Source organism: Camellia sinensis, chromosome 7 (assembly GCF_055761805.1).
Source record: "Camellia sinensis isolate YWXY chromosome 7, ASM5576180v1, whole genome shotgun sequence".
Classification (NCBI taxonomy): Eukaryota; Viridiplantae; Streptophyta; class Magnoliopsida; order Ericales; family Theaceae; genus Camellia; species Camellia sinensis.
In genome coordinates, this window is record NC_138967.1 from 121,403,200 (window position 1) to 121,415,090 (window position 11,891).

General features: G+C 37.4%; 1 pseudogene; it reads right to left on the reverse strand.

The window, feature by feature from the left end:
• Window positions 1-311: 311 nt before the first annotated feature.
• LOC114292234 (antimicrobial ginkbilobin-2-like protein pseudogene) lies at window positions 312-1,233 on the reverse strand (annotated as a pseudogene).
• Between the last annotated feature and the right edge of the window lie 10,658 nt (window positions 1,234-11,891).

An 11,891-nucleotide genomic window follows, 5' to 3' on the forward strand; every position in this document is an offset into this window, starting at 1 on the left:
AAAAAATCTATTTGTATATATGGGAAATATCTTTTATATCATTCTTTATTGACAAATGCTACTGTTCAGATTTATCAACGATGAAAATTGTTCAAAAAATGAGCGTATAGTGTAGATGAAGGGTTGTTGTGCCATGAGCCACACCTAGAATGAATCTCATTCAAATAAATTAAATCTTGATAAATTCTGAATTTTTCTAGATTTGTAGTGTTGCTCTTCTTGATTTATAGCAATGAAATATCATTTATACAAAATATAGCAATTGATCATACCTCAACCACATCAATGTATAGTTTTTACAACGTCATTCCTTCATACACAAATCATCATAGAGATGCATTTTATTCAACAATACATAAGAAAGCCAAAACGGGCAGCAAATACCAATAAGTTGGCAAAATATATATCCATTCTTCCTCGAGTGTTCCTATAACACTTATTCATTTGTAATATCACAAACTGTGATAGGCTCTAAGCATTCACAAATGGATAAATCTCATATCTGAAGTTACAACTCCCTCCAACTACTCTCCCACCTTCTTTCCCATCACAACAACTTGGAAGCTCACTTATGATTTCATCAAGACACTTCTTACAATCAACACTAGAAAGATCTCTAGTGCATTGAACCAACCCATAGAGTTTCTCTGAATATCCAAGCTCCGACTCTCCGGTAGCGTACATTTTTGGTGCTACAAAAGCTTGTTGAGATAGCTGACTCAACAAATCTTTGGTTTTTGGTTGAATGACAAAGGGTTGCTCACATTTCTCAAGTTCCACATGTAGAACCTGTTTCCATTATCAATTTTGCCGAAGAAATCGGTGTTTGAGTATTTTACCAGACAGTTATCGTACCATATGACCGATCCTTTGTTGTATGGGCAGCGTTTGCGAATCTCGCCACTGGCTTCAGCAACGCAGGCAGCGCAGTTTGTGGAGTTGACATCACCACGACAGAGAGAGAGGCCGTTGGCTATGTCATGGTATTGTCCCATTGAGCCAACACCGAACCCTGTTGGAGGGGTTTTGAGGTAGAGATAGCTCATAAGCTTGTTCAAGTTTGATTCATAAGGGCTATTAGCTGTGAAATTTTCAGGACTTGAACAAAAATGGAAGAGAGGGTTGACTCCAATGACAATTTGGATAAGAATAGTGAAGGAAAGAAGGTAGAGAGAGGAGGTGAATGTTGAGGAAGACATGTTGGAGGGATATGTCTGTGTGTGTGTGAGAGAGAGACGGGTAAATCCTTGGTACATTGTAGGACTTATATAGAGTGAAAATGCAAAGGCAAATGGGGGTCGGTAGCAGAGTTCAAAGGTGGACATTTCCATTTACAGGTACATTATGATTGAATGCATTGGAAGATGGAAGTTGTCAACTTTAGGCTGTGCTGTTCCGAAATTTTTTTATTGGGGAAGCTAGAGGCGCACTTTATTAGCTAGTGGATAAATAAATAAATAAAAGAAAAAAAATAAGAAAACTTGAAGATGATGAATTTTATATTATAGAAGTAGTTTTCATTATCAAAATACTAGCATTTTCGTATAGAAATAAAAAAAGTTTGAAGTAAAACCTATGACACTCTTGATCCGAATTGAGTCTCATATAAAAAATTCAATAATATCATATCTTCACTATTTTTTTTTTGGTGATCAAGTCTTATAGTTATGCTATTAGAACCTGCTATGCTATTAGTAGAGCTTGATCGTGTCTTGATGTGCAAGTTGACCTGCCATTACCAAAGTTATAGCCTTAAGAATCGAATGCCTGTAATGTTTTAGATGCCCCAACTCTAGGGAAGAACGCAAGATTCAAACATAGATGGAGCAAACATATATTCTAACAATTTTTTTAATAATGAAGTGTAAATTAGAACATTAATTTTTATGAATATAAAAAGTGAAAAATAATAAAGAGGAAACAAGAATGTCTCAAACTTTATTAATTTTCTAAATAGATCTACATTACACTGAGGAGATAGTATATATACAAGACTGATACAATTAACCTCACCATAACTGCCTAAATAAACTGAAGTTAACTTCTAACAAACTAACTACCTAGCCTTGGTAATTCACACATGACTGCTGAAGCTGCTTTGCTGTTATGCTTTGCTATGCTGTGACTGTGTGGCTGCTACCATAGCTTTGCTATGTTGTGCTACTATAGCTTTGCTATGCTGTGGCTGTTACTCTATCTTATCAGTCTCCCGCAAACTCATAGGACTAGGAAGAACTAAGAGTTTGCTTTGAAGATACTGAAATCTAGCCACAGACAAAGGTTTGGTGAAAATGTCTGCAATTTGATCAGTGGTAGTAATGTGGCAGATGTGAAGCTTCTTGGCTGCAACTCTTTCGCGAACAAAATGATAGTCCACTTCAATATGCTTAGTTCGAGCATGGAACACAAGATTGTGAGACATAGCAATAGCAGATAAGTTGTCACACCAAAGTGTGGGAACAGGCACAGTAATGTGAAGCTTTGCCAACAACATACCAAGCCAACTAAGTTCAGCCAAGGTTTGAGCTAAGGCTCTATACCCTGCCTCTGAGGAAGACCTAGACATAGTTGGTTGCTTCTTAGCAGACCAAGAAATTAAGTTGGGACCAAGGTAAATACAATACTCAGTAGTGAGCCTTCTATCAAGCACATTTCTTGCCCAATCCGAGTCAGAGTATGCATTAAGCAGAAGAGGACCAGAAGAGAAATGAAGACCATGGCCTAATGTGCCTTTAAGATATCTAAGCAACGTTTTTACAGAGGCAAAACGACTATTCAAGGGTGCTTGCATGAATTGGCAGGCATGATTAACAGCAAAGGCAAGATCTGGTCTAGTGATAGTGATGTATTGAAGAGCACCTACTGAACTCCTGTAAAGATATGGTTAACTAAATGGTAAGTCAGTAGCAGCGATAAAAGAAAGAGTAGAAGGTTTAGTAGCCATGGGAGAGGAGTAAGATTTGCAATCACTCATGCATGCTTTGGCAAGTAACTTTGAAGCATACTTCTGTTGAGAAAGAACATATCCAACAGAGGACTTGGTGACAGAAATATCTAGAAAATAGTTAATAAATCCAAGTTCTTTCATAGAAAAAGTGGCATGCATTTGTTAAATCAAGGAAACAATATAAAGAGGGTCACTACCAGTTAGAAGGCTATCATCCACATAGATGAGGAGAATGGTAATAGAATTAGAAGTCTTTTGAACAAACAAGAGGAGTCACATTGACTAGGAACAAAATTTTGAGAGAGGAGAAAAGTTGAGAAGGTAGAGAACCAAGCTCTAGGGGCTTGTTTTAAGCCATAAAGAGCTTTGTGTAACTTGCAAACAAGGTGAGGTTGAGTAGTATGAACAAATCCTTGAGGTTGAACCATGTACACTTGTTCTTCAAGAACCCTATGAAGGAAAGCATTAGAAATGTCAAGCTATTTGATTGGCTAATCAAAATGGAGAGCAAGACACAAAAGAATTCGAATAGTTGGTTGTTTGGCCACAGGACTAAACATCTCGTGATAATCCACACCCTCAGTTTGAAGAAAGCCTTTGGCAACTAATCTATCTTTGTGCCTAGCAATGGTGCCATCTGAATTCTTTTTCAACCTATAAATCCATTTGCAGCCAATGGCCTATTTATCAGGTGGTAAAGAGACTAAGTCCAAGTACCTTTCTTTTAAAGAGTTGCATATTCATCAAGCATAGCAGCCTGCCACGCAGAAGATGAGGCAGCCTCAGAATAGGTTTGAGGTTCAAAGTGTGCAGTGGAAGCCATAAAAGAGATAGAAGGGAAAAATGAAGGAAGCCTTCTGGCTTTGGACCTAGTAATCATAGGATGATCAGTAGATGGAACACAGGGAAGATTGATAAAAATGGAAGAAATAGGAATTTGAGTAGAGGGATCAGTAGATAGATGAGGAACATGAGAAGAAATAGGAGAAACAACAACTGAAGACAGATTGGTTGCTGTGAGACAGCTGGTTGCTGTGAGGGAGCTGGTGATAAAAAGATGATAGGATTTGGAGGTTGAGGTGGCTGTTGTGTAAAAGAAGATGGAAAAGAAGAATGAGATTGAGGGGCAGCAGCAGCAGCAGGTGCAGTAGGGGAAGTTGGCTAGAAAAAGTTAACCAACTGAGAAACTGTTGAGAGAGTAGTAAAAGAAGAAGAAGCCTTAAAAGGAAAACAAGACTCATCAAAGACTATATGTCTGGAGATGTAAACTTTGCCTGAGTGAAGATCAAGACATCTATAGCCTTTAATAGAAGGTTGATAGCCAATGAAAACACAAGGGATGGGTCTTGGTTGGAGTTTATAAGTAGTATAGGGCTTGAGCCAAGGATAACACTTACATCCAAAAGATCTTAAGAATTGATAGTCAGGTTGTTGTTTGAATAGAACCTCATAAGGGGTAAGATGGTTGAGTTTAAGAGTAGGATGTTTGTTAATCAAAAATACTGCAGTGGCAAGAGCATCAAACCAGTATTTTAGAGGAAGGGAAGAATGATGCATGAGAGTAATGGTAGTCTCAATGAGATGCCTATGTTTTCTCTCAGCTACACCATTTTGAGAGAGTGTATGAGGACAAGTCAACTGATGTTCAATCCCTTTTTGTTTAAGAAAAACCTAAAATTAAGTGCTTATATATTCACCCCCATTGTCACTCCTTAAAACTTGAAGTTAGTAGAGAATTGTGTCTTAACAAAAGCTTTGAATCTTGAAATTTGGAAAAAAAAACTTCACTCTTATAATGAAGAGGAAAGAGCCAAGTGAACTTGCTAAAATCATCAATGAACAACACATAGTATTTAAAGCCTAAAATAGAGGGAGAAAAGGCACTCCAAACATCAGTATGAATGAGAGCTAAAGGTTTATTTACAGTAGAATTTGACAAACAAAAAGGTAACCTATGGCTCTTGAACACAAAACAATGTTCACACAAACTAGAGCCATTATTAGACAACAATGAAGATGTAGGTCCTAAGTGATGAGTAGAAATGATGTGATGAAACTTCTTGTGTGAAGGATGGCTAAGGCAAAAATGCCAATTTGGAGAAGTTGGAGTAGCTGGAGTAGTGAAGCATGAGAGGTAAGCTTGAGAAGAGAAATCAGCAGAATCAGAGGATGGACTGAATGGATATAGTCCATTTAAGTAGCAGCCTCTATACAGGACTCTCCAAGTACTCTTATCCTAGATAAGGAAAGAATATTCATCAAAAATAATAGTACAATGGTTGTCCATGGCCAATTGATGAACTGAAAGTAAATTTGAGGAAAGAGCAGGAACATGAAGTAACTTATTAAGTTGAAAAGGAAATGAGGGAGTTGGAAAGAGTCCTTTACCAGTCTGAGCAATAGGAAGTGTGTTTCCATCACCCACTGCTACCTAATTTGAGCCATGAAAAGGTTGATACAGAGAGAGATTATTCAGATCATGTGTCATGTGAGTTATGGCTTTTGAATCAAGAAAACAGCTGGCTTCAGACTGTGGAACCATGTTGGCTGCAACATATGCCTTAGAATGACTTGTGGTGGATGAAGGACTAGAGTAATGATTCTGAGACTAAGCCTGATAAGTTGCATCTAGTCTGTACCAGCAGTCTAGAGCAGTGTGGTTTCCTTTCCCACAAATTTGGCAAATCACATTAGGACTGCCTGTATTGTAGCTATATGTATTGTAGCCTGTTCCATTAGGACTGCTTGTATTATAGCTATGTGTATTGTAGCTTGTCGTAGCTCTGACTCTCTAAGGTTGAGTGAAGCATGAGAGGCAAGCTTGAGAAGAGAAAGTAGCAGAATCAGAGGATGGAATGAATGGATATAGTCCATTGAAGTAGCAGCCCCTATAGAGGACTCTCCGAGTACTCTTATCCTGGATAAGGAACGAATCTTCATCAAAAGTAATAGTACAATGGTTGTCCATGGCCAATTGATGATCTGAAAGTAAATTTGATGAAAGAGTAGGAACATGAAGTAACTTATTAAGTTGAAAAGGAAACGAGGGAGTTAGAAGGAGTCCTTTATCAGTATGAGCAATAAGAAGTGTGTTTCCATCACCCACTACTACCTGATCTGCGCCATGAAATGGTTAATACAGAGAGACATTATCCAGATCATGTGTCATGTGAGTTGTGGCTCCTGAATCAAGACACTACAAGAATTTTCACTTTTGGCGACTAAATTTTTAATTGCCAAAAGTTAATTTTTAGTCGCCGAATGGTTTTAGCTACTAAATTATTTGGTTGCAAAAGTAGTCACCAAAAAATTGTCGGTAAAGGTAATTAGTGACTAAAATTATTTTAGTCGCCAAATGTATACAATTCCCGACTAAAATTTTAGTTGCCAAAAGGTTGGACATTAAATTAAATTAGACATTTTCGGCGACCAAACTTTTAGTCGCCTAAAGTCCCACATTTTTAGCTACCAAAATTTTAGTCGACAAAGAGTTCTTCTTTTGGCTACTAAAAATTTAGTCGCCGAAAGTCCCACATCTTTGGCTACTAAATTTTTAGCTGGTAAAGAGTTCCTCTTTTGGCTACTAAATATTTGGTCACCAAAAGTTCAACATTTTTTGCTACTAAAATTTTAGTCAGCAAAAGTGTTTTTATCCTTTAGTTTTTTATTTTTAGCTACGAAATATTTTAGTTTCCAAATGTTTGATTTTCTTTTGGCTACTAAACTTTTAGTCGCCTAATGTCTATTTTTTTTCTTTGCTACAAAATTTTTAGTCGCCAAATGTCTTTTCCCAATTTCTTTTTAGCTACTAATTGTTTAGTTGCCAAAAAATGATATATTGCAAAATTATAATTTTTCCACAACCTGTCTATATTCAATGCAACCTGAAATACGTATATAAACAAAATGATTCATACTATCAATCATTCCACAATCTGCGTCCAAATACCAAAAATAAATAACTTTAAATGTCAAAGTCTATACAAATCTACTATTGTCCAAACTAAAATAATAATTCTATATAAAATATATCATACAAAAATCAAAGCCCTTCATATACAAAAACTACATTTACTACCAAGCAAAATTACCATTTGGCATGGTACAAATTACCATCGTAATCTGTACCACGACAAAAGGTGATACATGTACCACGACAAAATTTTTCTATAGACCATGACAAAACGTCCTATATGTACGCCGACAAATGGTATATATGTACCACGACAGAAGGTGATCTATGTACCATGACAGTCACTATCGGTTGATTCCCAAAGTTTCCTGTATTGGTAATAATGAACTATACAAAAGCTGAGGACGACAAAAGTATTATATTAGTTCTACACAAAAGTGAAAATTCTTCTCCATACACCAATATGGATTATCCACAAGTCCACGCCACAAAGTCATCTACAAAGAAAAACAAAAAATGAAACATTAGAATTGGTTACAAAATATCAATTCAGTCAGCCATATGGAACATGTTCTAACATGCATTTAAGGTAGAACAATCGAGAAATGTCTTCTTGGAAATAAAAGAAAGTATATATATATATATATGTATCATGCAATATTTATTCCAACCAACTGCACAAACAATGTAATATGTAATTTCTTCATCCTATAAATATATAAAGGCAATTATTAGAATATGTAGATGTTATTTTCATAAAGTTGTCGCATTTTAAACTAAGTATTGCGAGTTTTTTGACTAAGTGTAAGGCGTATTTGAGGGTTGTTATGAATTTTCACCCCCGAAAAGCTTTTTTTCGAGTAAGTTTAGGATGTATTCTAACTCCCAACTTACGGGTCAGAATTACGTTCCAACAGCTCTTACAAGTCCTATTTGTCATGGTGAAGCTATTCGTGTGAGCCACACGGTCGTTCGGGGGCTGTTTTGAATTTTCGCCCCCGAAACACCCTTTTTTGACTAAGTTTATGGCGTATTTGGATCTAACTCTCAACCTACGGGTCCAAATTACATTCTGCCAGTTGTCATAAGTCCTATTTTTCATGGGGGAACTGTCCATGTGAGCCACACGATAGTTCGGGGGCTGTTTTGAATTTTTGCCCCCGAAACGACCTTTTCTACAACGTTTAGGGCGTATTCTGCTCTAACTCCCAACCTATAGATCCGAATTACATTTCGTCAGTTCTTACAAATCCTATTTGTCATGGGGAAGCTATCCGTGAGAGTCACATAGTTGTTCGGAGACTATTTTGAATTTTCACCCCCGAAAAGCTCTTTTTCGAGTAAGTTTAAACTGTATTCGGCTCTAACTCTCTACCTACGGGTCCAAATTACATTCCGTCAGTTGTCGCAAGTCTTATTTTTCATGGAGAAACTATCCCTAAGAGTCACACGGTGGATCAGGGGTTGTTTTGACTTTTCGCCCTCGAAAAGCCCCTTTTCGACTAAGTTTAGGGCGTATTCGGCTTTAACTCCCAACCTACGGGTCTGGATTACATTCCGTTAGTTGTCACAAGTCATATTTTTCATGGGGGAACTGTCCGTGTGAATCAAACGGTGGTTCGGGGGTTGTTTAGAATTTTTGCCCGCGAAACGCCTTTTTTCGACTAAGTTTAGGACATATTCGGCTCTAACTCCCAACCTATAAGTCCGAATTACGTTCCGTCAGTTCTCACAAGTTTTATTTGTCATGGCGACGCTATCGATGTGAGCCACACGGTCGTTCGGGGGCTGTTTTGAATTTTCACCCCCGAAACGTCCTTTTTCGACTAAGTTTAGGATGTATTCAGCTCTAACTCCCAACCTACGGGTCCGGATTACATTCCGTCAGTTGTCACAAGTCCTATTTGTCATGGAAGAACTGTCAGTGTGAACCACACGGTGGTTTAGGGGCTGTTTTGAACTTTCGCCCCCGAAACGCCCTTTTTCTACTAAGTTTAGGGCATATTCAGCTCTAACTCCCAACCTACGAGTTTGGATTACATTCCGTCAGTTGTCACAAGTCCTATATTTCATGGGGGAACTGTCCGTGTGAGTCACATAGTGGTTCGGGGGATGTTTAGAATTTTCGCCCTCGAAACGCCATTTTTCGTCTAAGTTTAGGGCATATTCAGCTCTAACTCCCAACCTACAGGTCCAAATTACGTTCCGTCAGCTCTCACGAGTCCTATTTGTCATGGTGAAACTATTCGTGTGAGCCACACGGTCGTTTGGGGGTTGTTTTGAATTTTCACCCCCGAAATGCCCTTTTTCGACTAAGTTTAGGGCGTATTTGGCTCTAACTCCCAACCTACAAGTCCGGATTATATTTCGTCAGTTATCACAAGTCCTATTTTTCATGGGGGAACTATCCATGTGAGCCACATGGTGGTTCATGGGCTGTTTGGAATTTTTGCCCCCATAAAGCCCTTTTTCGACGAAGTTTAGGGCATATTCAGTTCTAACTCCCAACCTATAGGTCAGAATTACATTCCGTCAGTTGTCATAAGTCCTATTTGTCATAGGGAAGCTGTCTGTGAGAGCCACACGATGGTTCAGAGGCTGTTTTGAATTTTCTCCGCTGAAAAGTCCTTTTTCAATTAAGTTTAGGGCTTATTCGACTATAACTATGGTAAAGCCATAAACATTTCTTGTGGATTGATTGAGTGCCAAATGAGAAGTTAATGCATGTGGAATCTGATTCAGAAGTGACATTACACCACTTTTCATGAGTACGATTGTGATTACAAAAGTGAGATTACATTTGAGCTTCCATTGTGCAATACCCGACAGAAATTAAAGAGGCAAATAAGATTAAAAATTCATCCAAGTTTCAAAGAAAGTAAGGGAGTTTTCCAATTTTCATTTATCAATTAAATAATATTTGAAGGAAAAGATGAGAAGTATCAAAGAATATGATAGTCTCCCAATTTTCATTTGTTAGTCAAATGAAGGAAAAGTGCATGGGCGTGAAATATCATAACTAAATCTAAAGAGTTTTTAACAAGTACCTCAATAATAACAGTTCAGAGCCATACTAAATATAGGTAGTGTAGTATTCACTATAACTAAAAGAGGAACAGAATGCAAATAATAAGTATATATTTTACTGTTTGTGAGAAATAAAATAATTGACCACATGATTGCACACTCTGTTACTTGCGTATTTGGATTTAATTTTACCATTAATTCACTTCTATACTATAAGATTCAATGAGTGAAATTAATTTAGATTTAACATGCTTTGAAATTTCTTAGCATTTTAATGCAAGGGACTTCAATGGAAGCTATCCTTATTCCCCCCAAAACTGTTTGGTGGTCAAGAAGGAGCAGAGATTTTTTTTTTAAATTTTCTTGATTGACAACAAAACAAAATTATTGATAAAACAAAAAGTTAAACAGGGACACAAAGTCCGCCAAAAGCAATAACAACAACAAAATACATTATATACTACTAGACTTTGTAATCTCTAGAGATCAAAAATAAAGGAATCCTAGAAACCAAAGCCCACGAGAAAGCAAAGTATCAAAGTTTCTCTCCCAAAACACACAATCACAAATGTGGTTATACATTTACAGGTGTGTTTTTTTTTTTTTTAACATTTTCTGAACTTTCACAAGATTACTTCAAGGTAGTCCTAAATTTTGTTAAACCTAGAACTATTACACACTAAGTTCCTACGTATCTGATGACATATACTTCTACATAGTAGTTACTTTTTTGTTTTTCAATTTTTTTTCCTTGGATAAGGTACATGTTCAAGCATAAAGATAGAACAATAGCATTTATGTCTGAAATCTGAAGTAGAGGAGACCTTTACAATAAATAACTTTTTTATTTTTAAAAATGCAGTTAAATTGGGATGAATCAAACCATCTAGAAAATGGAACAGTATATGAAACTTAAAACTTGTTGTCCAACCTATACTGACAATGAAAGAAACTTATAGGTATCCAAAGCATATCGGACCAGTGCTTCATTCTCACCTGGGTTGATTGGACACCTGAAAATTTGAAGGATTCATGTGAACTATACTCTTCCTTCCCAATGTCAGGTGGAAGGATAGATATAAAATAATAAGATAATCATTGAAATCATTATGGAATAAAATGAGACCACATAATTATAACAAAAACATATATTGTGGGAGCTGGATAATGGTTATACTAAGGAGAACCAATTTAAGTGAGCCAAAGGTAATTCGGCTCTATTAAGAGCCAAAAATGAATAGCGGCTGGAGAACATGATGGCTGAAAATGAGTGCCTGCACCAGGATTTGGCCTTGGAGGTGGCGTAGTCCCAACATGCCACATGCCAAGACCAGGGTCGACCTTCGGGGAAGAAGGATGGTCGATGACGTCGACTTCGAAAACGCAATGACGATAGCGATTTTGAATCACTATCCCCGAAACCCAGAAAGAAAGGACGAGTTGATGTATCCAGCTCATCTGAAGGAAGTCCGTATGAACGGCACAGGCGAGGACAGAGTGATGATTCGAATGAGGAAGATAAGCATGACCCTTTTGTGCAACGAATTGCAAGGGCAATGCTACCCAAGAAGTTTAAAGCACCGTTGTTCACCCTGTATGACGGAAAATCGGATCCCACTGATCACATTTGTCATTATAAGCAAACGATGACACTTCATGTTGACGACAAAACCCTCATGTGTCGAATATTTCCGAGCAGTCTGGGACCACTGGCCGTCAGATAGTATTATAAACTGGAGCTGGCATCAATTAAGAGCTTTTATCAACTCCAAAAGTCCTTTAAGGCAAGATTCATCACCAATGAGATCTAGCCAAAATAAGTTGATTCTCTCTGGGCAATGCAAATTAAACCAGAAGAAACCTTTCATGAATATTTAGTACGCTATTGGGAATGCTTTAATCTGGTAGATGATGCTTGCAATGATTCCATGGCCATTACCGCTTTTAAGATGGGATTGTATCCTGATAGTCCCTTTCGCAGTTCACTGACCAGACGACCCCCCA